General features: G+C 37.7%; 1 protein-coding gene across 2 annotated transcripts in view; it reads left to right on the top strand.

The window, feature by feature from the left end:
- The first annotated feature begins 301 nt into the window (after positions 1-301).
- LOC139987277 (uncharacterized) overlaps positions 302-27,981 on the top strand; it is a 113,328-nt gene continuing 85,648 nt past the window's right edge. Inside the window, exon 1 of one of the 2 annotated variants that reach the window (XR_011799821.1) lies at positions 302-4,544. The gene's annotated coding sequence lies outside the window, so the exon portion shown is untranslated. The remainder of the gene's footprint in view (positions 4,545-27,981) is intronic. The other variant, XM_072003363.1, reaches the window with a different exon arrangement.

Genomic DNA, 27,981 nt, shown 5'->3' with positions numbered 1-27,981 from the left:
TTCCGTGCAAAGGACATGTCACGTTCGATCGACGAAGTGTTTCCGATAAAATATCGATTACGTTCGACCGATGCTGCGGTCGAAAAGTCACGACGATTCAACGAATACGTTCATCCTCGGATTCAAAAAAATAAGTGGTAAATTAATGCTATAATTAAATCGATAAAGTGCTGTTAATTAGCTAAAGACTATTAGTAACAAAAATATATTAGTATTACGCGGACTGTGCAGAATATACGAACATTTAATATTAATGCTGTGCAAAAATTGTTGAACATCGCTGATCTGATAATTTTTAAACAAACAGACGGTGAAATGTATCGTTATTTTTAAACTCAAGGTTACTATATGGTTTTAAAATAGCCCTCGGATTTATATAGCAACGTTAAAAGGCAACGCGGGTCACGAGTGAAACGGTGTGCATACACAACTTTTCTAAAATACGGGAATTGGTTGCGTGACGGTTGATCTTCGGCAACGGGGATGTTAGACAGAAGCGTATTGGTGGGGAAACGTCCGAGGGAGAGTGGGGGCGTGCGTTACGCAGGATTTAGGGTTCTACGTGGTGGTGAGGAGCCACGACAGCACGGTACTCGTACCGTGGTGGAGAAGCAGCCAACAGCAGCACCAGCATACACGGTTTTGCCGTTGCGGAGAAGCCTCGCTGCTCTCGGTCAGAGCAGTCTGCGGCGATCATCGGCCCTCACGGTGTTCCGTATGGCCATGCGTCGTTCCAACCTTCCCAGCACCACGCCAAAATTTCTCATCGACCCTGCGCGAAATTACACCGCCGGTAACGTGACCGAGGACACTTTGAGAGCCACGCTCGTCGAACCACGTCGCCGAAACAACACCGGAGGACGAGATACCGCTTCCAGCGTTTCGATCATTAATCGACATTCAGGAGATCTTTCTATCAGGAAGCTGATCGTATTTTACATACGCGAGAAGATAGGAAGAGACACAACTAACGTCGCGAACTTTACGTCGTTGCAGTTACTCGTTAATGCTTGCTCGAAGAAATTGTTTAACGGAACAAACATAACCTTACTTGGTAGCAACAGATTCCCGCGAAAGTGGCGTATAAAAAATAAACTTACCATCATTCCTGACTGGAGTACTGAGAATTCTTTCGATAATATCGTCGTTTCATCCAGAAAGTGTAAGCGCAAATGCGACGACGTTGGTGAAATCAGGAGAAACTTGAAATTCTTGGCCGGTGTTGTTAAACGAACACGAAGTACTCTTAATCACGAGGTCGGTCATTTGGTTAAAAGGAAGGCTATAGATATCGTATTTGTCGAGAACACCGAATATACCGTTGACGCTCTCGCCATTGTTTATCCTATCGATTTTATATCGAGCGGCGTACGCGTTGCAACTATCGCACACGCACCCCGAACTTGCTACGCTTCGCATGCGGGAGGACCAACTCGCACGTACGGTCCACCTATCGCTCCACAACTCGACGATCGAGTCAGTGTTACTCTTGATTTCCACGCGAGCGCCGGTCTCGGCTTACCGGGGACGATACCATCGCGCCACTTCATTCGTTTTCGACGATCCTCCGCGTTTCTGTCGTCTCGCGTTCGGACCAGTCAAACCATAGATCGAGAAATCGAACGAACCGAATTTTCTCGAAAATCGAACCGTGATCGATACGAGTTGCCCACTTTGCCGCCTTTTCTCTGAACGTGGGACGTTCGCGTCGTGTGAAAACATTGAGAAAATGTTCAGTGTCGCAAGTTTATGGAGTTTTCCTTTCGATAATCGTTTACATCGAAGAAACTTTCTGAGAAGTTCGTAGAACGCGTATTGTAATTGTTCGAATTTAATCGGTAATTTCGTTGAAATTCGTAGTCGTTAAATAAGATTACACGAAGGTGGACGATAAAAGTACAAACGTTACGCGAAATGTTGAGTTTCAAAGTGATCAAGTGAATCTTGTGGCACAGGTATTCGTCGAATATAAACGATATTCGAAGATTTCCGATTGAAGAACTTTGACGTTGAACAAGGTTAAAGTGTTAGCTTCGAGTTAAATCACACGAATCGCCTAACGACATCACACGAGATAACCCGTTATCGAAGTATGTGTACCGCGATCTGTATCGATTCGATAAACGTAATTCCTCAGTTATTTTCATGCTTGATGAGAAATTGAATTATCCGCGAGTATTATATTTCTTCACGATTCTTTTCGTTATCGAAGACACGTGTCAGCTCGAATGATTTTATCCATGTTTGAATCAAAATTAATATTCGTTTCGTATGCATTTCGTGTTAATGTGATATATTTTGTCGCGAGAACCACGGAATGGACAAAACTCTTGGAATGGTTACGTAGACAGGCAACGACTGCAATTATGCATTGAACGAGACTAGTGGTGATTTCTCGTAAAAGAAAGTTAAAAGATCTCAGCAAGTGGCGCCAGTATTAACTTCTTCCAATGCATGGTGCAGCGTCGATACCGAGATACATAATTATTTCGAGCCACTTTTGCAGGGAATCTATACCCGTTGCGTAACAGCGAGGAATTATCCTATCTCGTTACGAACGTGTGTGCGTGACGTCGTGACATCGAAATTGTCTAAATTTGTACACGCGATATATATAATATATACGTCGAAGAAAATTATGTGGAAGAACAGGAAATTCCAATTGGTAAATTCTGCAATTTATTAAAAGCCAGCAAGCACTTCATTAGAAGGATTAAAAAGAGCGTAACTGGTTTTGCAAGAAGATTCAGGGAACTTCTTAAGATGGATCAAAATATAAACTGAAAATTCGAATATCGATCGATGACAACGGCCGATCGATGACAAATATTCTACGCAATCTCATTGGAGCAATCTTCATCCCCTCGCACACCGTCCGAATGACTCGTCCAGTCGTCGCGTCGTCTTAGACATATAAAATAATCGTTATTATCAGCGACGCTCAACAGCGACGAGATAACGCGGACAAGAAACCTACCGACCAGAGATCAGATTGCGATCGATCTCGAGAAAAGAAAATTACAAGAGATCCGAACACACCACCTTTTGCCGGTGAATTCTATTACCGCTGGGGGGCAGGTTTCGAGGAGCATAGGAAGGATCGGAAGGAAGTAACGTATAGTCCTCGTCGTTAGCATCTTGGAACGTCATATATCTTGGCAGTAATGCGCACAAATTATGCGTCTCGCGCCACCACGGAGCAACGGCCATTGAGAACCGAGCAACGGTTGCACGTTTACTCTTACGGATAATCCAACATCCATCAATTCCTTCGCCTTTCTTGCTTTCCATATTCTTTCTACGCCTTATTCCACCACGCGTTTCTCCTTCTTCTCTCTTCCATTCTTCCCACCGAGCCCTTTCTCTTCCCTTTTGACGTTAAAGAAACGATCGTCCCATCCATTTGTTCAGACACCGCTTTGGGCGTCGTTTATTCGTGAAATTCGTTCAGTCTGCTTCGACGCTAACGCCTCTGCGGGGCACGAGATGCATTCCTCATCTACGTGACGTGTTGTGTCTTTATGCCGCGTGAATCGTCCTGGCAGCCGAGCAAGGTGCACGCACGTGTGACCGGTGTTCCTAACAGTTTTCGTTGTTCGAGGAAGCCTGTTTCGTGATCGTTGTTATTTGGCAAGATCGCACGCCAAAGTGCCAACGAAATTCCCGATTTGGATTACTAATCTTTCTACATATGGATAACGATGTTTATATCGTGTAGATGATAAACAATTGGTCAAATATTTATCGACGTTTCATAAGGTAATTACCATACGATGGTAGTTTCAAGAAGACAATAGAGATGCTGAAAGAAAGTGAAAACGCGCGATCGAATGTTTTCGAGACGAACAGAAGATCGTGAAGTTAGCGAGAACTTCAAACGTAGACTACAGCGACGCTCTGTCGGGGAACTTTGTATTTAAAATTGACATGGTGCAACGGAAACGTGTGTAGCGATGTTTATTCGGAATCGAGGAGATTGAAACGTTACAAACTGAAACATCTTTAAATATTGTAAGGTAATCTTTCTGCCGACTGTCTGGGGAACTTTTGTGACACTGTTGCACAGCTGTCAGTGAAGATAGGAAACATCGCGTACCGTTATATAGTATTCTACTGAGGCATCGTTCGTTTACCTAGATCTCGAAAGTGAACAGGCACGTGTCGAAAGTGCAATTGCTTCGCATTTCGAAGATTGTCAACGCCCTCGCCAATTGACCCTGAATATTCTTAAGTATTACGAAAGCGATTGTGTCCAAACATATCAGCGCCAAAATGTTCAAGTGTCTAATTATTATATTATTTATACACTTCTCGACATTTTTTATGTTGCGATAACAATTAAGTGAAGATAAAATGAAATATAAATAAATCGTGGAACGACAGTGAAATTGTTCAGTGAAGAATTCATAGAAGAAGAATAGAATTTCGACTTCCAAGATTTTCATCGAAAATACATCATCGCGTCTGTGTTAAGGATAACATCAAGCTTGAAGTGACATTTGCCACGAATGGTACCTGCAGAATTTCGTGCAGTATTCAGTTTGGTGAGTACCTACCATTATTACGCTTTTCAAAATTGCAAAATATATTTGAGGCTTTCGATGCTATTTGACATTTAATGCTTTGAATTGAATTAGAAATATAGGTTAAAATTTACATTTCAGTATGTAATTATATAACGTCTACATATAGTTAAAAGATACTTTAGGTTTTTATTCCTATTAAGAAATGGCCCCAAACATCTAAATACATAGAAAATTATATACGTATATATATCTATACATATTCTATTTAGAAATAGATTTATTAAAATTAACTATTGAGTTATAATAATTAGAAGATTTTTATTTACTTATTATTTAGCATTAAATTAAACATACTACTTGTCAAACGCTTAATGAGATGTATATTATTTAATTATTTATATACAAATTTATTTCTTCGTTCGCTTATATTTTATACAGACGAATTTCTTAAGAGATACATTTAAAAATTGTTTGCTTATCGAAGTATAAACAATCCAAGTTAACGAAGATAATATCAATCAAAGATAGTAGATCGTCAAAACAAAAGATTCATTATTACCGAAGTCTCAATATCGAAATATTTCGACCTACAACTCTGTTATTGTAAAGCAGCCATATTTCACGACTAATTGCAACTTGTGTCTTATAAAGTGTGCAAAACCCATTCATTTGCATGCACAGACATATGAAATAAAAATTCCGAACACGACGCGAATGCATGGTAGATGTGTCCGTTCGTTGACTCTGTTCTTCAAGTTTCGGCGAATCTGTGTTCCGCGTTGTTTCATACTTTAATGCGTTCCGTAGCACAAATCAAGTTTCAAGGGATGCGATTACCTTGATAATAAACTATGGCGTACCATAGTTAGAACATAATACTTTTAACCACTATTTTGTCGCGACTCCAATGACGTAGCATTTAGAGTCCCGGTTGGTGCTAATAAAACATCCAAATATATAGTTCGATATCAATCGAAAGATTAAAATTTTTGCTATTAACACGTAGATTCTGATAAGATACGTTTAACAGTTAAATAGAAACAGTGACAAAAATTTTATATAAGAATCTGGCGTATTTTGTATAAATGGGACAAGTTTATTTATATATTTGTGAAATTTCGCAATTTTTCTATTTGGTTTTATTTTTTTAGCGTTGCTAATAAATCTTAATTTCGAAGTACTAGTTAAGGATATTAGTATCCAATGATCTAGTTAAAAGAAAATGGTTTCTCATTTTTCCTTCAAATAAAATTTCCAACAAAATCTGACAAGATCAAGCAAGTGTTTTCTACGATTATTGAGTAAGATAAGTATCCTTTCGCAAAACACAAACATTCACGCGATGCTTTATTGATTAACCATTACTCCACTTACGATGCCGCCGCGCAGCGATATTACCATGAATTAACATATACGATAAGAATGACGTTAGCATTCTGTAAGTACCTCAATCGTATCTAAAGCTATTCAATCGTTAGTATTGCGAAATTGTGGCGTACGCGTGGTACGCATAGGACACCTCGATACAGTTTGATTTAAGTATACGCGGGCAAGCTTAAAATTCCCCTGTCTGAATATATGGCAAAACCTTGTCTTCAATACGCTACAACAATTTGAAAACGATATTAGAATGCTATTACATTAGAATTCCAGAATTATTAGACTTCTATTACGTTTTACATTCCATCTTATTTATTCGTCACAATTAGAGCCGTTCGCAATGTAACCCAACATTTACCAAGACATATATCTACACACTATTAACTAACGTTAACCTAAATTCGATTTAGTAAAATCAGAAGTAATTCCTATATCAACTCACAAGTTGAAGGCAACTTTTCACCGTTTAACGTCTTAATATACCACTAAATTTTTCAATATTCGCATTCCAAGGTACCATTATGAACTGAATCTGTTCAAAAATGGTTGAAAATTGGCTCAAAACTGTCCAACCTTTAAAACGCAGCCACGCGTCATGCAGTCGCTAATACCATAAACATATTCGAACACGTACGATTGATATCGCCGATAATATTCATCCAGCCTGAATAAACACATCGAGCGAGGTTTAATACGACCACACAGAGGGAAACGAGCGATCGAAGGGAAGAAGCAGGGTTCAGTGCACGTGCGGGCACACCGCGTTCGCGCGCGTTTTCTGTGTAATGATGGTCCGTTAATATCGGTAGAAGAAACAATAAATTCACGTGCGTACCGAGGAAAGGTGCGCAGGTTTCGTAAATGGTAGATAGAAGGTGCGTGAAACGCGAGAGTGTAAATCGTAGTCTTACTGTTTCACCGAGGCACGCCCCGTTAACTCGTGGGTTAAACGTTAAACCCCGCCCATTTTTGGGGTGAGCAGCCAGATTTTGTTCTCCCTTTTACCAGACCGCCTTGTCTCTTCCTTCTCTCCTTACCCAAACACGGTTTTACACGAGAGAGAAGGAGAGGAACGTGGACGACCTCTCCACCGATTTTCTATCGGGTTAAGCAAACAGCGACTGGTTCTCACCTTTATCGTGATAATAGCTGTAATTTCGGCGGTCCTCGTCCTGGCGAGACGCGCACCACGTAAACCGCGTACGTGCAGGTCTTGAGATTGCAGACGCATCGTTGGTTGATTGCATGGCGCAGCTTCTTCGCGCGACCGCGATTTATTACGAGAACCTGTCCCACTCGTGCTGCTCTTCGATCGACACCGGCTGGTTCCCTTAACACATAACATAGGGTGTTCCGTGAATTTGTTTGCGATCGGAAGGAGCAGCTTCGCGATCGTGTACCTTTTTTTCACGGTGTTTATTTGTGTCGTTAGTCGGTGCGGTATAGAGGGTGATGTGAAAAAAGGATCGGGTAATTTAGGGGCGTGTAGTATTTGTTAAAGGAAGCAAAAAACATTCCATCAACGCAAATTAATCTTGGAAATTAATCTGGAAATTTGGGTATCTTTCTTTTGTTTGTTGCCACAGAAATTTGACTTGAAGTATATACTTATCTTCCGAAATATGTTTGTTTATCTATATCGATAGGAAATTGTTTGACTTAATAAGTACTGTATTTATGCCTTTCGGTTATTCGATCATTTTTCTGATCATTCTACATTAATTCCTTGACGAGTTTTAATTATCTTTACGATTGTTTTATTAGTAATTTAAACCCGAAGAAGTATTTAGTATTTAAACGACACGGCATAGATTATTCATTTATCGTTAATTAACTTCCTCGTTGTTATTCGTACATATAATCTAACATTCTTGATCAAACAACTTGACTGTTGCCAGTTCGATACTTTACCGATAGATCGTTGAATAAATTTCGAAAGAACATTTTTCGTCTGTTTTGTTAATTCACTTTCGATAGTATTTCTTAATGAGTTGCCAAATAAGTGTTTGTCTCGCTATGTTCTTTCCAAGATGTCTACTATTTCTTATCCATATCTTAACCACGAAATTTCTAATCGTAAACACTGAATTTTTGTAAGACCTTTCAAAATACTGGTTTTCCATATGATCAACTTATTTATGCAACTTATTTAAATAGAGAAATCTTGAACTTTTCTTCGATATCCCAAGAATTTCTATTATCAATCGTACGATCTTGATAATTAATCGGTTACGTTCAAGGGAAACTGGTGCCATTTCTTATTAATTCACGAAGCTGTAATTTTATTAGAAATTTTCCACATAAAGGAAGCCTGAACGAGACTCATTGCACCCGACGCGAGCAAATCCACCTCGATCGACGTGTTTTAGTTGTTTTGTTCGTTCGGTGTTTGCGCTACGCTGCTTACGAAAGACAAGCGTGTACGCGAGTGTACCCGGGGGTTCAATGAAGTGCACATCCGACAAGCGTGCGTCTAGACGTCGAGGTTCGGTGAGTAATGCTAATGTGGAATACATGATAATCGATGGGTTTGTACGGTAAAAAAAAAAAAAAAACGAACCTTTTTGACGGCCAGGTTATTTCAAGTGAGAAAAGAGCTTGTCCCTGAAAATGGTGTATAGTACTTTCATACGGTATGCCTTTGACGATCTAGCTTCAAGAAGACATTTAACCCTAGAAGTATAACTTTATTGCTTTTCTTCGATCGATCAGTGCCGATTAGGCGATGAAATAAATTTTTCTATATAAATTAGTAAAGAAGTATGCGAGAAAAAGTTTGAAATTCATAAATACGAAGCTTCAGAGAAGTCGACACGTTTACATAAAATTTGCATCTTTTTATAAACATTACTTATCTCGTACATTAAGAAGATGTTGATAAAATTGTCTATAAACATCTATTGCAAATATTATACTTGCTCGTGGAAGATTCGAAAGATTCTAAATCATTTCAAGAATCATGCGCTCGTGATTGAAATTATACAACACCTATAATCACACTATAGAGAAATATCGTGGTTATATTCGACGATCTCGAACCTTGAACATGACAATGTAAATATTACGTAAAGTGCTTCACCGTTTTAATGCATATTTATATAAACGATTATTTCTCCTTTGCGCGGTGCGCCTCTTCAAATTTGCTATTTAAATAGGAAATCGAATTAGGCTTGACGATTAGCACGCGCATCATTGGCCGCCGTTCGCGGGACACTAAATGTCGTGAGCCATGTTTACCTAACGATCGTTCATTCAACGGTTAGTTATCCACTTATTCTTAGTAACTAGTTCCCGTCGCGGAACTATCTCGTTCTCTCGGATTCCTTTTATTTTTAAAAGTTCAAAGCTACGAGTTGACCGTAGGAAACCGACTAGTAGTTCTAAAACTTCCAAGGCTCGGTATGGTTTACTTTCGTGGCCGTTTGAAGTGGCGCTCATCTGCACGGGACCAGACGCTCGCATAGTACACATACGCTTTAGGATTAACGCCTTAGGATTCCATCTCAAAGAGTAAATTTAATTATCCGCGAGAAGAAGTTTACCTTGCGAGACAAAATAACGAACACAATGTTAATTCGTAAAAAGGTATTCCATAATAAATAATATGAAATAACGATATTTCGTAAGGTCGGTATTCTTTAATTTCATAGTTTATATATACTTTATTTCACTCGATAAATCATGTACATATATCAATAGTCAAAAATTCAAGGAACAAATCCACACATTATATATTGTTGCCCTCTACCGGATATGTAACTCCACTCCCATAAACAAACTCCCTTCCACACCCAGCGATAGCCATTTAAATCGTCAAATTAAACCTACCAAAACTTTCCATTCATTTACAAGGAGATTTATTCTGTCGGTCGATACAATGTCATTAAGGAAACACGTAATAATAAGAAAATGGTTGATCGAAACGTCACGGAGAAATGATTCGAATAAAAAAGGGACGCGTTAGTCACGCACGGTTTGGCAAAGTTGAACGAACGTGGGGACCACGACCCGATCGAAATTGGCTCGGCACAGGGAAATCAGCGTTTACCGTTTTCGCCAGTCACTTCCGTTAGTGTAGATCCGGGCCAGCGACGGCACCCTACAGACTGTCCATCTAATTTCGAATGATCTAAGCGCGCCGGTTGTTTAGGCACGACGCGCGTCTGGCAACTACACATAGTAGTAGTTAGAGGAGTGAGAGCGTGTCGAGGGGTGGGGGTAGCTGTGAATGAAGCTAACCACGCGCTCTCTGAATGAAGGCGAAGCCACACTCGGTGGATCTCTCGGTGTATTTCCGTTCGTGTTTATACAGGAATGCGCCCGAGGAGCCCGGGACATTTGAAACGTAGCAGAACCTCTATCTAGAGGCCATCCTTTCTCCAAGGGTGCAACGGATATCCCACGAGGTATCAGTACCCACCGACTGTCGTCGTCCAAATAACGACTATTTTCGGACGCCTACTTATACTCACTTTTACGATCAACGATCCAACTGTTTCGCGCAAAGGGGTTTATTTTCAGTTGATTTTTAATATAATAGAACTGAATTTATTTGAACGAGATTTTAGTTAACGCTCGATTAAATGAACTTAAACCAGTTGAATCCACTTATATGTTGGTTCCTATTACACGAACGAAATATTTTAGGTAGTGAGAAGAATTTATATAATTACCGATAATCACGTGTAGCGCAGTTGAATAATTTCTGTATAATTTTTCTTGAATAATTTCGTTCCCCTTTGATTTATAGAGCGAATAAGAATTTCGTAATAATTCAAGATATACAGATCAATTTTTTAAGAAAATTCCTCAATCGTATTTTAATAAGTTTTCTACTAAAATTTACTCTTCAAGGTGAAAGTCAAATTAGGAATATCTTAAAAAAAATTTATTTGAAGTTTCAGCTAAATCGATAAGTTACTACAGAGTTTTAGCGTCTTAACGTTTTAGCGTCTGTCTTTTTCTTTAAAATTTTGATTTTTATCTGATTTTATAGACGAGATATCTCGCTCATAAACGTAAGCAGCTTATTACCCGACTTTCGTTTCGTTTGTCGCGGTTCGTTTGCAAAAATCTGATTTACAGTCAGTTAGTTTAGCTGCCCCTGGTCCTCCGTTTCGCGACACGCGGCATGACGCCTATTATCTGACATTCATTGCGAGCGATTAATGGCGCTTATCGGGGCTTACAGCGTGGGATTCGGTGGTTTTGTCGGTTGTTTTAAGTAAAAAGGTGTGGTGAAGGTGTGTACTGAAAAGTGGGCGCGGAACTTCTTTATGTAGTGCTTATACGTATTCATGATTTTCGATCAGAATTGTTCTTTTGTTTTTTTGGAGAAAGACAAACACGGACAAGGGCCGTCTTTGTTTCAAGCCCTTCGATCGATTTTTCTTTTATAACATCTGTAACACTAGACATTCGTGTTTATAAAATATTTCTCAGAGAAAGTTATTTATTTCTCCAAGTGTCACTCGACGTTTCAAGTCGTTCGATAAACAAACACATCGATTCTATGCAACATACAAGTTTCATTATCTCTCGATAACGGAGCTTAGAAAAAACTTTTAATGAGAAAAGGCAGAAACGATGTAAAATTCACTTCGATGATAACGCGTTGTTATCAGAAAACGACGCAAAAGAGGTAGTATTTTAGAAAAAAGAAAACAATGGATGCGCTGGCACAATCGATACCGTAACTATGATACATTATATTCCTTTTACGAGACACGTATTCGTGCGTTTTGCTCCATTTCGTGATGGTATACTGGTATACGCCACGGGAACATTGGGTCTTTATCGAAATTTTCACGTGAGATAAGAGAGCTTCTAAGAGAACTCTGTTTAAATAGAGATGTCCGACGCACACCTGTGTTACTGTAAAACGTTCGTTAAAATCTACATAGGCGCCATACGGTGCAGAGAACCAATAGAGGGGGTCGTCTTCTTATCTGCGGAATGTTCGATAAAGAGTTGGCCGATAGTGTTCCTCGGTGTTTTGCTGTTTTGCCGTAAGGTAAAAGTCTCGATCTGTGGTATGAAACTGGTACGTTTCACGAATCGAGTCCATCGCATGTTGTTTATATCCATAACCCTAGCTTTATCGGAGAATTTGTTGACCAAGGCGACCTATCGATCGATTCGAGATATCTTTCAATCCTTTTCTGCAACAATATACCTCTATCGATCACCTATTGGCCGTGATTCTGGAAAATCTTTTATCATTTCTCCATCAAACACGATGGAATTTTATCAGCTGCCTCGAGTGTTCACGTTTTCCAATTTTTTTTTTCCGCTGAGAAATTATCGGTCGAAAGGGCATGCACTTTTTAAAATATCTTTAACATATAGATATAGATAACAAATAAGCGTTGCGTAATTCGAAGGTAATGACCCTTTCATCGCGATTAACAAGTTCGCAGAAAGTTAAAATCTCCCTTCCAAAGACTTATGGCTAATACATAAAACGGAGCAATAAAATGGCAGACGAAAGACTCGTATAAATTCTCGTAGATCCTATGCTGGCCGATGTTTACACGTTAATAGTCGTTGTTCGTAAAACGGATCAAATTATCAGCTCGTAAAACGACGAAATCAAGCCGCTTATCCCTGACGACGAGAGCGACAGTTAATTAAGGAACGAAACTCGCGTGTTCCAGGACTGGTAATCGCTTTAAAGGTAAACGCGTGTGTAACACGTGTGGTTTGGTCGACAAGTCTTGGACCATTTCCGTGGCGATACAATAAAAGACAAAATATGAGACAGACTGAAAGGTGGGATAAAAAGGAACGGTGACCAGGATCGATTAATATCTCTGGGATCCGCCATACTATCGACCGATTTCGTGTCGGTAGATCGATGTTACGGTACCATTTCGTCTACCGTTATAGCCGTGTCCACGACGAACCAATGACGGAGCGTATTCGACGCAACGATACACTGCGATTGGTCGATTACGATGGCAATTAACGAGATAAATTAACCCGGTGAGGTGGCTCGACCGGCTGCTTGGCTAGCTGTCCCTCGATCTCGCCACGGACTTTTCCAGAGATTCGAGCCGGTAAATCGTCTTTACGATGCCGCGATAATTGCAGGCGTCGGTAAGGCGATCACTTTGCCGATCGACTGAAATAGCTTTTGTAACTGTCAGGATTAATTAGTTATGCGCCAGCGATGCGCGGAACCGGCACGGCGTGACAGTTTGTCTCTAAAAGTTGGTGCGCGTCGCGAAATTCTCCCTCGTTTGGTCGCGCCTGCTTATCGGCCTTAACGTTTTAAGCTGACAACCATGAGCTTCGCGGCCGCAGAATAAAACCTTTTGACGAAAGGTCACACTGTACATTTGGCGTATATTCACGATACACGTACGAGTCGGTTTCCCTTTTATTCACCGACAACTACGCGCCAAGGAAAGCCTGCTATCTATCGTAGCAAGTGAGAATTCTGGTCGAAATCCTTAGTCCGCCAAATCTATTTATTGCCATCCATAAAGCCGTATTTGGATAGATTACGGCGTTATTTGTTGTTTAACGCGAAATGTGGATTTTTTAGATCTCTTTTCGAGAGACATAATATATGTTTATATTGGAATTTTCGGATTTTGCGACTTAGGTGTAATTATCGGTCAAGAAGATTAATTTGTTTGTTGTATGAATCATAGAGCGTTATGTATATTTTTATTATTCTTGTTAATCAATCTATATTTGGAAAGTATCAGAGACGATATGTTCTCTCTGGTGAAATACATCTCGCAAAAAGACTAGAAACGATATAGGAAAAATAGCTAAAAGAAAGTTTCTTGGCTTGTTGCTTGACAAACCACACAAGCCACGTGTTTTTGTACGGAAGAGAAACTATTTCAATCAGACATTTATTGTAAAAATGCCACGAACTCGTAATTCATAATTAAAATTGGCAAAAACTAATTCTCTATCGTAGTTATTTTTACATGCGCAGAATAAATTTATGTTTGTAAAAATATATATTAAATACAAAAATTACTTTCATATCAACAGTTCAATACTAGGATGAAGTATTCAGATATTTTATAAATACATGTTCGTATATGTCTACAGTGTATAACCTTTTAAACTGAATTCGTAGTGACTATAAAAAGACAAATGAAAATACCACGAACTGTGAGTGACGGCAAAGAAGCACTCGATGACATGGCGGTGGTACTCAGATTTAAGTACCAAGTACTCGAGATGGAGACGCGAATGACATACACTTTAGGCATTATAATTCCGTTTGTGGACACTTTCTCTTTACGATTTGGTATGTTCTTCTGTAAAATCGTCCGGGAATTCGAAGCGCGACACTTCGTTCGTGGAATCTGTGTCAAAATACTCGAAATCATATAGGTCGAGATTCTGGAACGGTTTTCAAATGTTTCTTTTAGATGTTGAATCTCTGTCATTTCCGAATCGTACGATCATGTTAATAACCTTTATAAATAACATTTTGTATTATGAATATTCAACATTATTTTACGTTCAATATTTAACGAATTTAATTAATGCTTATTTAAGCAATTTGAAATGTTTGATCTTATCGTTTGAAACTCTTAGAATGTCGAATTTGTGTTATTTCGTATTTTTGAGTTTTTGAAGCGTTAAGTTATAAAATCTGCATTTAAATTCCTAGAATTTCCTAGAATTATTTCAATAACGTTTCATGCGAAGATATATTAACACGATTCGATTAAAAATTCTAAACAGAGTATTATTTTAATTGCCTATTTTAATAAACCTATTGCTATGAATATCACGCTTTACTATTAATGTCTTCCACTTAACATTCGAAAGAATCACAGAAAGAAACTCAATTTTTGTCGCTTGCTCGGCTTGTGCAACGTTCGTTGCGAATTAATGATACAGCCTATAAAAAAAAAAAAAAAACTACGAAGACAAATGCTATCATTTTATCCGTGGATTATGAAAGCGCATAGTTCGTTCCGTAAGGAAAACGCACGGTGTAAAATCAGTCATCGTTGCGGGCGTTAAGGTCGTAATTTGTTTCGAAACGTGCGAAGTATGCGTATTAGAGCTGGTATTATTTTTATCGACTGGATCGCGGCTAAGTGGAGCTTTATGCGCGATTGGGCACAATGATGAATTTAATTGAACGTTGATAATTAATCGGTTCTCGGCACGTTGACTGGGTTCACGGTGTCGATTTCAGTATCTGCAATCAGCTTGCCTTCGGGTGGTTTGTCGATTAACGTAGATAATTTTCTTTCTAAAAACAGTGCTATTTCTCTTATGCAATATGTTTAATAACGAAGTTGCCTCCTATTTTCGTCATCAATGCGCGTGATTTAAAAAATCACATCTATTTTAATCCGCGATTCGAGCGTAATACATAATTAGGTTTCGTTTAAAAGCCAAGTTCTTAGAATATAATTTCTAATATCCTTTCGATACGTGGAACGTTTTATCCCACCTTTAACCTCGTGTATAATAAAATATAAGTAAACAAACAACATTCGTAATGGACGACGTTGTATAATCGTCTTTCGATATCACTGCTTGGGAAACGTGTACAAATACTTGGTCGAGGTAGCCCGATAATCTTATCGATGCCGATCTGTGACCCACTTGAATGATTTATAAAGTCTCGTCTCGAGTATAATGAGTTTTTATACGTTTCTAAATATCGAATAGGAGATACGTATAGATCCAAGGATTCTTCGCTATTAGGCTTAATTAACTATTAAGTGTAAATATGTTCATGTTAAAAACAGTAATTATAATTCAGTGCATTTAATACACTAAAACGAAGCATTCGTCTACGTCGTACTGTTCATTTATTCATAGGTTGGAAAGGAAATTCGTTCTTTACGTATCATCATTAAACCCCAAATAGGCATTTTTGCAAATTCATATCTTTATGAATTAAACTAAAAAACAAAAAAAAAAAAAAAGAAAAATGGTATCTCTCTATTTTAAATATGTTTGCCTATTTTGCGCATTTTCGCACCTTTACATGCGTAAAAACCCGGTAGTCTAAACGTAATTAATTATAATATCACGAATATTTTGTATTTGAATTACTTTCGAATTAATTATCGTATCTTACGATTGATATTCATGTATTACGATCGTTGACTGTAGAATTACGAAAGGTGTTTTCAACTGAATGTAAATTTCAGTTGACGCTGCGACATCGCGGAAATCGATTCATGAAACCGCAGAATCTAATTTGAGAATGAACCATAAAGAAGAACGTTTCGGAGTAAGCAACGATCGACGGTGCGTTGACACGTGCCTCTTTATGCGAATTTACGCGACTTTAACCTTCGTCGTATTTTAGTTCTCGGCGTGGAAACGTCGTCAGGTTCGCGTAATGAATTTGTTACCGCGCCATCGATACCGAGAATTCATTTAAATTCGAAGACCAACCGCTTGAGATTTCAACTTGCTTGGAGAAAATTCGAGGGAAAGAAATCCTTTGTGATTGCCACGATACGTTTAAGTCACGTGCATATAGTGTAGTATACATACAATGGATCACGAAAATATTTGAATATCATCTTTGGTTCTTATATCGCGTATGTTATATAAAGCATTTTGAAATTTTCTTAACGCTATAGGGAGATACGACTGTCATTATCATATCGATAAAATTTGGAAGCAATCTGAAAATGTATCTACGATATAGAAATTATAAGATACAAGTCACAAATATACATTGTAAACATATACATGTTTAGTAAAGCCAGTATGACTAACCATCTTAAACATATAATAAGAAAGTATTTTATCGGGAGATTGAAAATTAAATTTTAAGAAATTAATTTTTATTTGGGACATATTTTTAGATTGCTCGAGTTACTTTTATCTTTATTTTATTTGATTAAGATAATTCAAAGGAATGTAAAGATATTTGAAAAGACATTTTTCTTGACTGATAAACATTTGAAAAGATATTTTTATTAATCGATAAAGATATTTTCATTAAATGACTGAAAAGGTATTTTTACTATTCGATTAATATCTGAGGAGATAAGAGGAGGAATGACGATGAAAAGACAAAAGAGATTACGAAAGGGGCATTCGTTGTCACTTAATCGAATTACTATTTCATGCATAACTATGTTCAGTTAATGTGTCAAGTTTAATAAAATTATATAAAATTTAGAATATTTGCATGAAAATTAATTTGAAGAAAAATCTTGAAATAATATCGGAACTTCCATCGATGATTCTGATAATCTGATTGGTTAGTCGTGAATTACTATCGTGAAACGCGCGAATTAAATGTCGAATAATCGAGGGGCAACCGCAACATTAACAGTACACGCGCATGGAAACCGTAGAGCGATTATTATAAAGACGTTCGCGGTAAGTTTACGAGTCTCAACCTTACACGGGGATGCCATTAAGCAGCTTGACTGATAGTAGGTACAAGTTACGTGCAAGTCTTTTGCGGCAACTAGTTATCGTCAGCTATGTAGATGATTTTTCGAACATTAAATAACACCCCGCGGAGGATAGGTTGCGAAGTGATCGCTGTTGGAAGATCGCTGTTGGAAGATCGCAGTAGAGATACGGAAGAAAATCATCTTAGAAAACTCGACGCACCTGAATCTCCACTGCAGAGAAATAAAATTCTCGTAAAATATATTTAAAAATTATTCTACCTCTCTTTTTATGAATATTTAATCTTTGAATATTCATCTTGCTATCTATAAACGCTTCCAATTATTCTTCATTATTCGAACGAATAAATATTATTGATATTCAAAATCATTTAAATTTCATAGCATTATTTCTATAATATATTAGGTTGACGCATATGAAACATCTGTTATCAATTATATCGAAAAAGAACCAGTTTCATTACAAAAAGCTGTGAATACTAAAATCGACGATTGACTGAAGCGACGAAACCAGTTATTTGTTAAAAATATCTATTGATCAGGTTTATGTAAAATATTTTAAAGAAGCCATAAAGATGGCTAAAGATTTATCTTTACTTCGTTTTTATTTTTCCCCTATTCTACATACCTGATAGGTTACAAATTACATACCGCGTTACATTATTAATTAATTACCATAATATCAGCATAAACGTCACTCTTTCCGAATAATTAACATCGCGTGCTGCCATTTGTACAATAACGTGTGTTTCATATTTTTCGTTCAAAGTTGCGTATCGTGTCGCGCGAAAGTTTATTTCTACGGAAATTCTTGTCGGTATCACGAAACGCACTAAATCAGCCTAACGTACAGAGGGTCAGTCGTTTTTCGCGTATTGCGGGAAAGCCAAGGGTCAATTAGCGGCGATTTCACGAGCGAAATGATCGAAACGTTACGAGCGTTTACGCGGCAGTTACGATAAGCAGCATCGTAAATACGATTCACCACGCCACGGTACAATATGATGTTTTGGCACGCCTCGTTTAATGTTCAAGGGTTATACTGTTTTGACAAGGCGGAATTACTGCCATTTTATGCAAACACCGGTTTCTCAGTACCTTGGTATGTAGCAATCTATGTATCGTGATTCATCCTGAAAATTGATGGGGCTGACGTGCTGCCATTTTTATAATTTCTCATAATTTTAACTCTCTGTAATATCACGTGACTTGGGAATTTATTTTTTAATTCTTATTTTATTCAGTTATATTCAATTTTCAGATCACAGTGAGAAGATATGATCAATTTTTTAAAATTATTTTTCCAATGATTCAAATGTATTTGTTTCTTTCCTACTAAAGTTGTAATATATAATTTACGTTAATCTAATAAATGGATACGTACGATGTTACGAAAATAATAAAAGGGGGGAGAAGGTCGCGGCAAATTAATTCGAGAGGATGATGTTTCGCTGTGAAAGTGTAGAAATGTCCACGACTGAAAGTGAAGGTTGTTAAAATTGACACACGATCTCACCTTTGAAATGACGTAATAACGAAGGACTGGGCGGTTTGTTCAATTACATGTGATTGTTTGCTGCGCGATAAGGACACAGAATGTTAAGAATGAACTTAGAGAAGAATAAGTATTTTAATTTATCGGTTTAGGTATACATTAATGCCCAAAGAAATGCAAGTAGTACTATTTCACATGAATCTTAAACAGTTAGCTATTAATATAAAAGTTTTCTAATGGATAAGTAAATAACATTATTGAGTGAACTTAACCACTGAACATTAAAGAATAATATCCATACTAAATGAATAAACTCAACGTATCAAATGTTTAGCAATCTCTAAACACATAATATATTTACGATCTTTTAAACAGATTTCCAGATTTCTATAAATAAAAGAATAAATTTTTACGAACCACCTCACCTCATGTAGTCAAGTAATCGTTCGAGTAAGCAAGTTCGATAAGCAGGAAACACATAAATAAGAACGCCTTTATTATTTCCAGTTTATTGATAACAAGGTTCCGTTTAATGAATCTTTCAAAGACTTAAAGCACCGGTATCAGGCGCAGACTGAACAGGACACATGGATATGAACGTCGGCTATGCAAATCAGGAAATTGACCGTGGGGTTCATTAGCCATGCGTGTAAGACTAATTTTTGTAATCGGCATAATTCCTCATTGGCGCATACCCTTGATGCGAGCAGCATCAATTAAACACATGTAGGATGCTTGATAGACGCGTAATTAGTAGATACGGGTCGCTTATCCAGTTCCTGTTTTCTTGGTGTTCGATGCTGAATTATGAGCAGGCGAATTTTCCTTGCACGCTATCATACTCGCCTTGATGCCTGGTGCACACGAAAGTGGAACGTGATCTTTCATTTGAAAAATATTTGGCATACCTGATCGGATACGAAGCTATCAACGCGCTATAGATTATACGACTATATAACATGCGACACGATCTTAGACCATCCACTTCTATCTGTTAGTTCGTTTTTACAACAAATGATACATTAATGACGTCCAAAGAGCTTTCTTGTAAAGAAGATCGAGTTATAAATACTTTGTATATTTAAAATGGTTGAAATGGCTAATTAAGACATTTGGGATATGTTTGGACACTTTATAATTAACTTTATTGGAAGATTATTTATCTGACGAGAATTTTAGTATTTCCATACAGTAATTATAAATGAAAATCCTTCAGTGTTAGCTTCCCATTTCGTCAATTTTCAAATTGAAATTTTCTTCCGAAGATTCTAAATTTCTTAAGCTACTCTACAAAATTTCAATACTTATTTTATATTTTTCTGTGTTAATATCTTTAAAGATCTCTGAATTAACAATAGAGGATTAGGAATATACAGTACACATAGAAATACATAACACGTAACACACTTATTAATACGAGAACGTTTAGACTTATGAAACAGGCACAAAAATAATCCTTCGATTAACTCTTATCCCTTGTATTTTCGTATAATTCTGAGGACCACCTACACTCTGCTGCATCGATTAGCATCGAGCAATAAGTTACCGAATCCCGTAGCTCGAAGCTATGTGCGTTCCAACATTATCGGCTCATTTGATTCACACTGTCCTGTAATTTTGGTCTTCGCGGAAGAATAATGGTAGAATCCGCAGACTTTCACCCGAGGCAGCCGGATGGAGCTTTTGCAGGTCGTGAAGAGTATAAACCACGTTCGATGCACCTGCCAGATTTACATGACACTCGTTCCCGGTCGATTATCTTAATCACTATATCGTCTTGCACAGTTCGAGACATTTTCTATTCTCGTAAATCCGATAATTCGATTTTGGGAATTGCTCGTTTCGTTTCGAAATTATTAAGGAGTCGTTTCTCTGAAAACAGTATCATTTTACTTCAAATGAATGTTATATTTCGATATATTTATATTATTAAAATATAGTTAGTTTCTAAATACTTGATTTTATTATTCGATATTTTATATTTTACTTCTTTCATGTACTCGGTGTTTCTTATGACTAAAATATTTCAAAAAGAGAAACTATCTGAAGAGATAGAAATATGAAAAAGAAACGAGAAGAACAGCAGCGTTAATGTTAACATTTGATTATTACAATTATATGTTTCTAAATCAGGTTACGAGAAGAATATAATAGGTGAACAGAGTTTGAGAAATATTAATTTAAAAATATTAAATGTCGTTCGAGTGAAAACCGTACGAGTTTGCGAAGTTCACGGAACAAGTGGAGCTTTACATCAATATATAAATTATCTTGATTGGGAGACTGGTATTTAGTTTGCGAAACGCGTTGAGTTTAGACGTTCGTGGATGGGTGCAGTTGATGGACTACGTATGATGATTCTGTTCAGATGAAGCAGTCACGCGTTCATAATCTTCTCGCAGAGAAATTCATTTGCACAGTTGCGGCAAATTTTGCTTGTTAAATTATATTCCTTCAACGATGCAGAATGTTAAACTATCGGATTTAATTTACCTTAGTATAAATATACCGATCGTTTCGTTTTTCGTCTCTACTTAAAACAGATTATACCAACGTACAGTTGACGATGAAATTTCAAAGTGTTTTGTGTAACACGCATAATATATTCACAAAAGATATCTATAAGTATTAATATACATTCGTGAGTCACGGTATATGTGTCTGTTACACGTTTAACGCAAATACAAATACCATGCTCGGCGTCTATTAGAAATGCTTCAAGCAGATAAATACGAACAGATTGGAAATTACGCGGAGTTATCGAGTTTAATTAATAGTTGATCATTTAGAAGATCATCGAAACAAGCGAACCACATTATGAAGTTACTCAACATAGGGCGATTCGTGAGTAAATCGTTGCTCGTTCCACGCTGAGTAGATCGCCGATAAATATTTCACGTCGTTAAACGTGGAGCAAAATGATCGATGACCAAATCAAGAAAAAAGTTTGATTGTGTATCTAAAAGCTTTCAGTAGTACGTTTAATAGATTATATAATAGAGCCAGTGTAAATTAATTACCCAACGAAGATCAATACGCAGCGCATGAGTGGCGGTTATTAGTGAAAACATCGGATTCGATGAACTTCCAGGCGACAATGACACACACTCTCCTTTTCCTTCAAGGACAATGTCGTCGAGGAGGAGAGAGAACTTGCTTAAGAGAACTCGTGCGCTTCTCTCGTGACGGCACTCGATTTCTCTTCATAATCTCGGATGAGCGTGGATGGACAAGCCTGGACAGAAAGGACCAACGATTTATTTGACGGTTAGAACGCTGTTAAGGTGTTGGCGATTTAGATTTAGGATCAGAAGAAATCCTGATAAATTTCCGTGAAGAATTCCTGACCCGTGAAGCTCCTCTGCGAATGTGAACAGTTACCTTTTCCATTGATATGCTAATAAAACGACACACGAGTCGAAGATCCTGGATATTTTTCATTTTTACGGGAAGTTCGGACGTATCGTTCGTCCGACATCGAGCAACGAATACATATTCTCCTCGTCGTAAAATTGCATAACGCGTAGCACCGTTCATCGAGATGTTCGTTCTCTTTAATATTTTTTGTCATTCCGTTTACCACGCACGTGTGTGAAGGACTCACGGATGAAGACTTTTGAACGGCTTGAGAGGACCTATAAACGTCGTAGGTAGTTTCTTCGGTCGTAAAATCGGCTTTTCCTGTCCCGTGCGAGAGTTTTGCGACCTCGGCGTGAAATTCGTGGGTTTCCCGTGTGCGATGAGCGGCCACAGCGTCTGCGTGCCTAACAATAAGTACCTCGAAGATCTCCAAATTACCGTCGTAAAATTAGCAAACGGTAAACGACTGGGCGGCTGACTTTGCCTTGTAGAAATTTGTCGTCGTCGCCGCTACGTGTAATTTTCGACAAGCGCGCAGCGGTTCAGAACGACCGGCTGAAAGCGAACGTTTAATGGTGCCATCCCTCGATATCTCGATTCGATGAAAATATAAAGTCCTATAACGAACGAGTTAAATGTTTTCGTCGGTATGCACGTAAGAGTGCCAAGCTCGTTTAAACTGTGCGTGCGGAAAGGGTTACTTACGTTTCCTGAACTAAGTTTGGATTTCTCCATACTTGACACTAACAATAACTGGCGCGCGATAGCGTGGCACGTTCGCTTTTAGTGTTTGCACGCACTCGAAAATACCGTTCTGAGAACTTCGAAGCTCTAATACGAGTATGCTATGTAAGATTTTTTTTACTATTATAACATGAAATATTTTTCAAATCATGAACAGGATGGAACATATAGGTTCAGCTGGAAAAATAAATAAAAATAATTTTAATAACATGTTCCATTTTGTTGAATTCTGAAAAGTGACTCGTCGTGTTCGTTTTCCGTAGTCTTCGTGTTCCAATAATACCTATTGAAATATTTTCATTCCGGGTCATACAGACTCAAGGAGGATAGAAGGGTTACGAGATTAGACAAGCTGCATGAGGTTCTCGAGGAGAAGAGGTTTGAAATAATACGGTTAAGGTCGTACGTCAGATTACTAATTGAACGAATCAATTGTTTAAATCCTATCTGAGGGTCGATCGGCTGTTGGAAAGCTTTTAGCGGCGATGTAATAGCTGTGGGTCTGATTTACGAATGTTTATTAGATAAACGGCTGTTGGACCGCTGCAGGCACTTCTTGGACCGGTGAAATTCACGCGACCGCATTTACTCGTTGACAATTACGATCACATTGGTACGAATGGCGTAGTCGTTAACGACATTTTACGATTCACGCAAATGTTTGAAAATATACTTTCGCGAATGATTAATATATTTAGTGGGTGGAACACGTTCGCAGTAGCGTTGATTATCTAAAGTCTAAGTAGATCGATTTTGGAGTATTGTACATATATATAAATTATTGTTTAAATCGTTATTGTTAAAATCTGCGAGTTTGAAGAAATGAGAAAGCGAAAGTCCAGTTATTGAAACGAGATTTTAGTTAATGCTCAATTAACTCAATTCTTATGGAATTTATTTATTTTAATGGGAACTCCTATTATGCAAATAGAAGCAGCAAGTAGCGAGATAAAATGACGAACTGCATTATACGAACTTCAATTGTATAAATTATTTCTTCTCTAATAAATTCAAACGAGTAAAGTTCTACTATATGAAATGGATATAATTTCTAGGAAATAATAAAATGTTAACTTTAACATATAAAGTCACAATGAGTGGTAAGATAAGGGATTAGGAAAATAAATTTGCATGAGATTGAAATAGATGAAGCATTAAAGTAAGAATATTTTTATAAATATAACTAAGTACAGTTTATTTACACTTAGCTTTGATTTTATAAGACTCGTTTAAGTGTCTTTACATCTGATTGGGATGGAATGAAAATTTTATTAACTACGTGGAATGTTTTCAAGTTCTATATGCTACAAAGCCTATTTTATTGCTCGTTAATAACCTACGAATTCTCTTATTTTCTCTATAAAATTCGCTATATTAATGGTAGCAAATATTTTTATTCAATTTTATGTACGTATCGAACGTGTTCCATGAGAGGAAAAATTCAGATGACGTTTGACAGGTATAATATTTAATGGTTTTGCATAATGTACAAGTCATAAGGACTATCTATGAAAGGGTATTAGATAGAGTAATTATTGTTGCAACTATTTACCGTTTGTAATAAATGTATCAGTGCCAGGGGAAAAAAGAGACCGCAATACCGATGCTTTATGACTGGACGGATTTTTATGACAACAAGAAATGTCAAAAGATTGCTGTCAGATTAGTTGTAAATTAATGCTGGCGCCAGAATTCATTATAGCTTATGACTCATTAATACCACCACATTTCTCTGCCATAAATAGTGTGTATACTTCTTCTGAAGCGTGACTACGCTGTTTGACATTTTAGATCTTGCAACCTGATGCGGTTGATTGTTAATAAAGCCGTCTCTAAAATGTTAACGTAATGTCCAACGTTATGGACTATTACCAACCAACATTTCAAAAGTACATACACGATGCTTTTCCATTTCTGTTTCACTTTTGACAATTCTTTACAAGTTTCCCTATTATGACGTATATGTATATACATATTCAAAGAGTTAATCTTACTACAGTACGATTATCTCGTTACTATTTATACAACAACATGTCCATTCGCATTAGAACCTTCTAACAGAACTCTGATTAAGGTAATCGTCGTGTCAATAGAGCTAACTCGTTACTTTTTACCAGTTCACCGTTAAAACATACACGTTCCTATTAACCAAACTCTACTGCAAGTCTATCTACTTGAAGAAACAATTTGAAACAAGGTAGAAGACACTAGTTATCGAACTTTCACTATTGCTTTTATCTGAAGATATTCCAACAAAGTCGCATCTTCTTCAAAGATTCTATTCCCTTCGAAATATCCAGGAATTCCTTAAAACGGCACCAAATTAGTATAGTTATCGGTTTTGTTCAAACATCTAATTGTGGGAAATTCCCACACCGTACCGGCCATGAACGTACACGTACAAAAGAAGATAACGAAAGAAATAACAGAGGACGATGCAGCATAAAGATGTTTCATTTTGACGCCTGTACAGATTCCCTTTTATCTTAATTAAAGTTCCATCGGTATTTCTTTTGTAATACCCTTTTGGCTAGGATCTATCGGGTGCCGGTTAGATCCCATCGATCCTTTTTCTTAGCGTTGTCTCGAATCACGAAATCCATCAAAGCGGTACCCCTAATGTCCTTAGAAAACCAAGTCGGCAAACAGGTCACATTAGTACAATTATCGAGCCCCTTTTCTAGGATCTAGCTGTGGGAAAACTGTCCACCGATAAGCGACACGGTGGCGGACGATCCGTGCCCTTCGGTTTGTACAGCCAATTATTATCTTAATGCAGCGCCTCGCTAAAGCCACTGTCACACCTTGTCATTGACCGAGAAAGGAAATGCCTTGCTTCGTCAAAATAAAAATTAATAATGACATTTACGATGTATCTTCGCGTCGGAGAAACGAAAGTTTACGAAGGTATTCGGACACTTACGCGTAGAAACTTTCTATGAACATACTACACGTGTTATGTAAAATATTTTGAAACTTTGTCGCTACCATAATGGAGCACAGCTATCGAGATTACGTTTGGTAAAATTTGAAATCAATCTAAAAATACGTATATTCCATCGATCCTCGATCATGGTCGATAAAGATGCTGAAGTAATTGATAGAGGAGGTTGATTACACACTCGGTAAAAATTGGAATTGCTAGAAAGTTAGGAAGAGATCGGAGAAGTGTGACGTTCAAGAAAGATTGCTCTTAGACATTTTACGTATATTCGATTGGAAGCTGCGTTATGAAGGATTGGCTCGATTTAAGATTCATTGGTTTCCAACGGAGAAAGTTTCTGTGGTTATTTTCTATAACTATCGAGTGCAATCCATACATCATGGGTCAGATACATGATTGCTAGTCTGCGGTATGTCAATGGCGATTATTAAAAGTTGTAAAAAGATGCAAAGTAAAACCAAAGGAAGAAAGTTAAAAACAGTGATATCTTGACTTATAACTTTACGTTTCAAACGTAACGACATCGATAACTTAAGTAGCTAAATATCAATTAATAAATTCTTCGTGACCACCTAAATCACTCTTCACTGTACGTATGTTTAAACTGAAATTAATCGACACTTTCATCCCTCACGAAGCTTTCTCGATTTCAAAAAGGACGACGCTATTTCACCAACAGCATTCCGCTTAACGGTAACGCGTCGTAAATATTCCAGGATCTAAATCTTCTGGCTGGCATCGCTGAAACGCGATCGGTGAATGCCGATGACTCGTTAGAATCGAAGCTGGACGCACGGATTATACACGGGCACGCCGGTTACGAAGTGCGTAACCGCTTTTCAATATGCATTTACACGAGGCGAGATAATATCGGGACGTTTATAACAGCCCTGGGCCGGTCGACTGCACCTTGTATCTTTACGGCGCTCGCAAACTTTCAGGTGCCTCCGTCTGACGCGACCGAATGGAGCTACCTTTCGCGACTTTTCTCGCCTCAACTCGCCGATAGGCGTTTCCCCTTCTTATCCTATGGCACACGCCGCCGCCTTTGCACGTTCAAACTCTGTATAAATCTACGTATGTTCAAACTGCACGCCTTTCGAAATTATATATATAGGTTGTATGGTATTTTTCTTTTTTTTGTTTTCCTCCTCTTTTTTTTTTTTTTTTTTTTATTTTGAAACGATATCGAGTATTGTAAAACGGTTTGCGTCACAACATTTCGACATCACGATAGTATTGTTCTCATTTTTGGATCATCGATGTGAAACGTAGTTCAGCTACTTGATAATGGACGTTTATCGACTTATGGATAAAGGTGGTTGACGGCTATATGCAATTCTGTGCTTTTGTAAGTTGTGAACCTTTGCGTAATATGCGGATAACGATGACGATTGTTTTGGAAAATATGTGTTTACGTAACGTAGCCGGTAACAATGATCGTCGTCGTTCTGATAGACAACTCGTGTTAACCTTTAGGCGAAGATATTTGAATTTGAATTGGTCCATGGGTCGATAAAGTTTATTCTTATTCATTGTGAAGATCAACAGTGTACATATTAATAAAACTAAAACATCGAAGGTTATGTAATTTTTTTTGCAAAAACTTTTTTTGTAACTTTTCAAAAACAGTTATAGAAATTGGTGCTAAAAATGGACCCATTAAATGGCTTATTAATATTTTGGCGATCTGTAAAGCCCTAATATATATCTTGTAACTCCCATATATGGGAAACTAGTTTTCCAATTGATATTTAACCAATACGATCATGACAGTCCTGTTTTATTACAGTGCTAATTAGACGAAATTACAATACGCTTTATACAGCACACGCGATACATAACATAAATAACAGGTTTTTATGGTAAATGTTCAAATACATTCCTAAGCCACTGTACGTGTACACTCGTAATGTATAGAGATGTATAGTCCACGAGGAACAGATGGCTATCTGAATTATAGCACGAGGCATAGCACAAGTTACTGCATGGACACGTGGTTGAAACCGAGTGCTCAGGTAATTTGTTGCGGTGTACGTGCTCTCGAAGCTAGCATTGGACTGGATCCAGTATCACGTTCTCTGGAGCATCCGTGATATCCCATGGTATCCCGATATCCGTCGGTCTCCCGAGATATCGACATGGTAGACA

The sequence above is a fragment of the Bombus fervidus genome, chromosome 1, assembly GCF_041682495.2.
Source record: "Bombus fervidus isolate BK054 chromosome 1, iyBomFerv1, whole genome shotgun sequence".
In the NCBI taxonomy this organism is placed as follows: domain Eukaryota; kingdom Metazoa; phylum Arthropoda; class Insecta; order Hymenoptera; family Apidae; genus Bombus; species Bombus fervidus.
The sequence above is the reverse complement of the archived record's forward strand: the minus strand, read 5'-3'. Positions and strand labels throughout refer to the sequence as shown.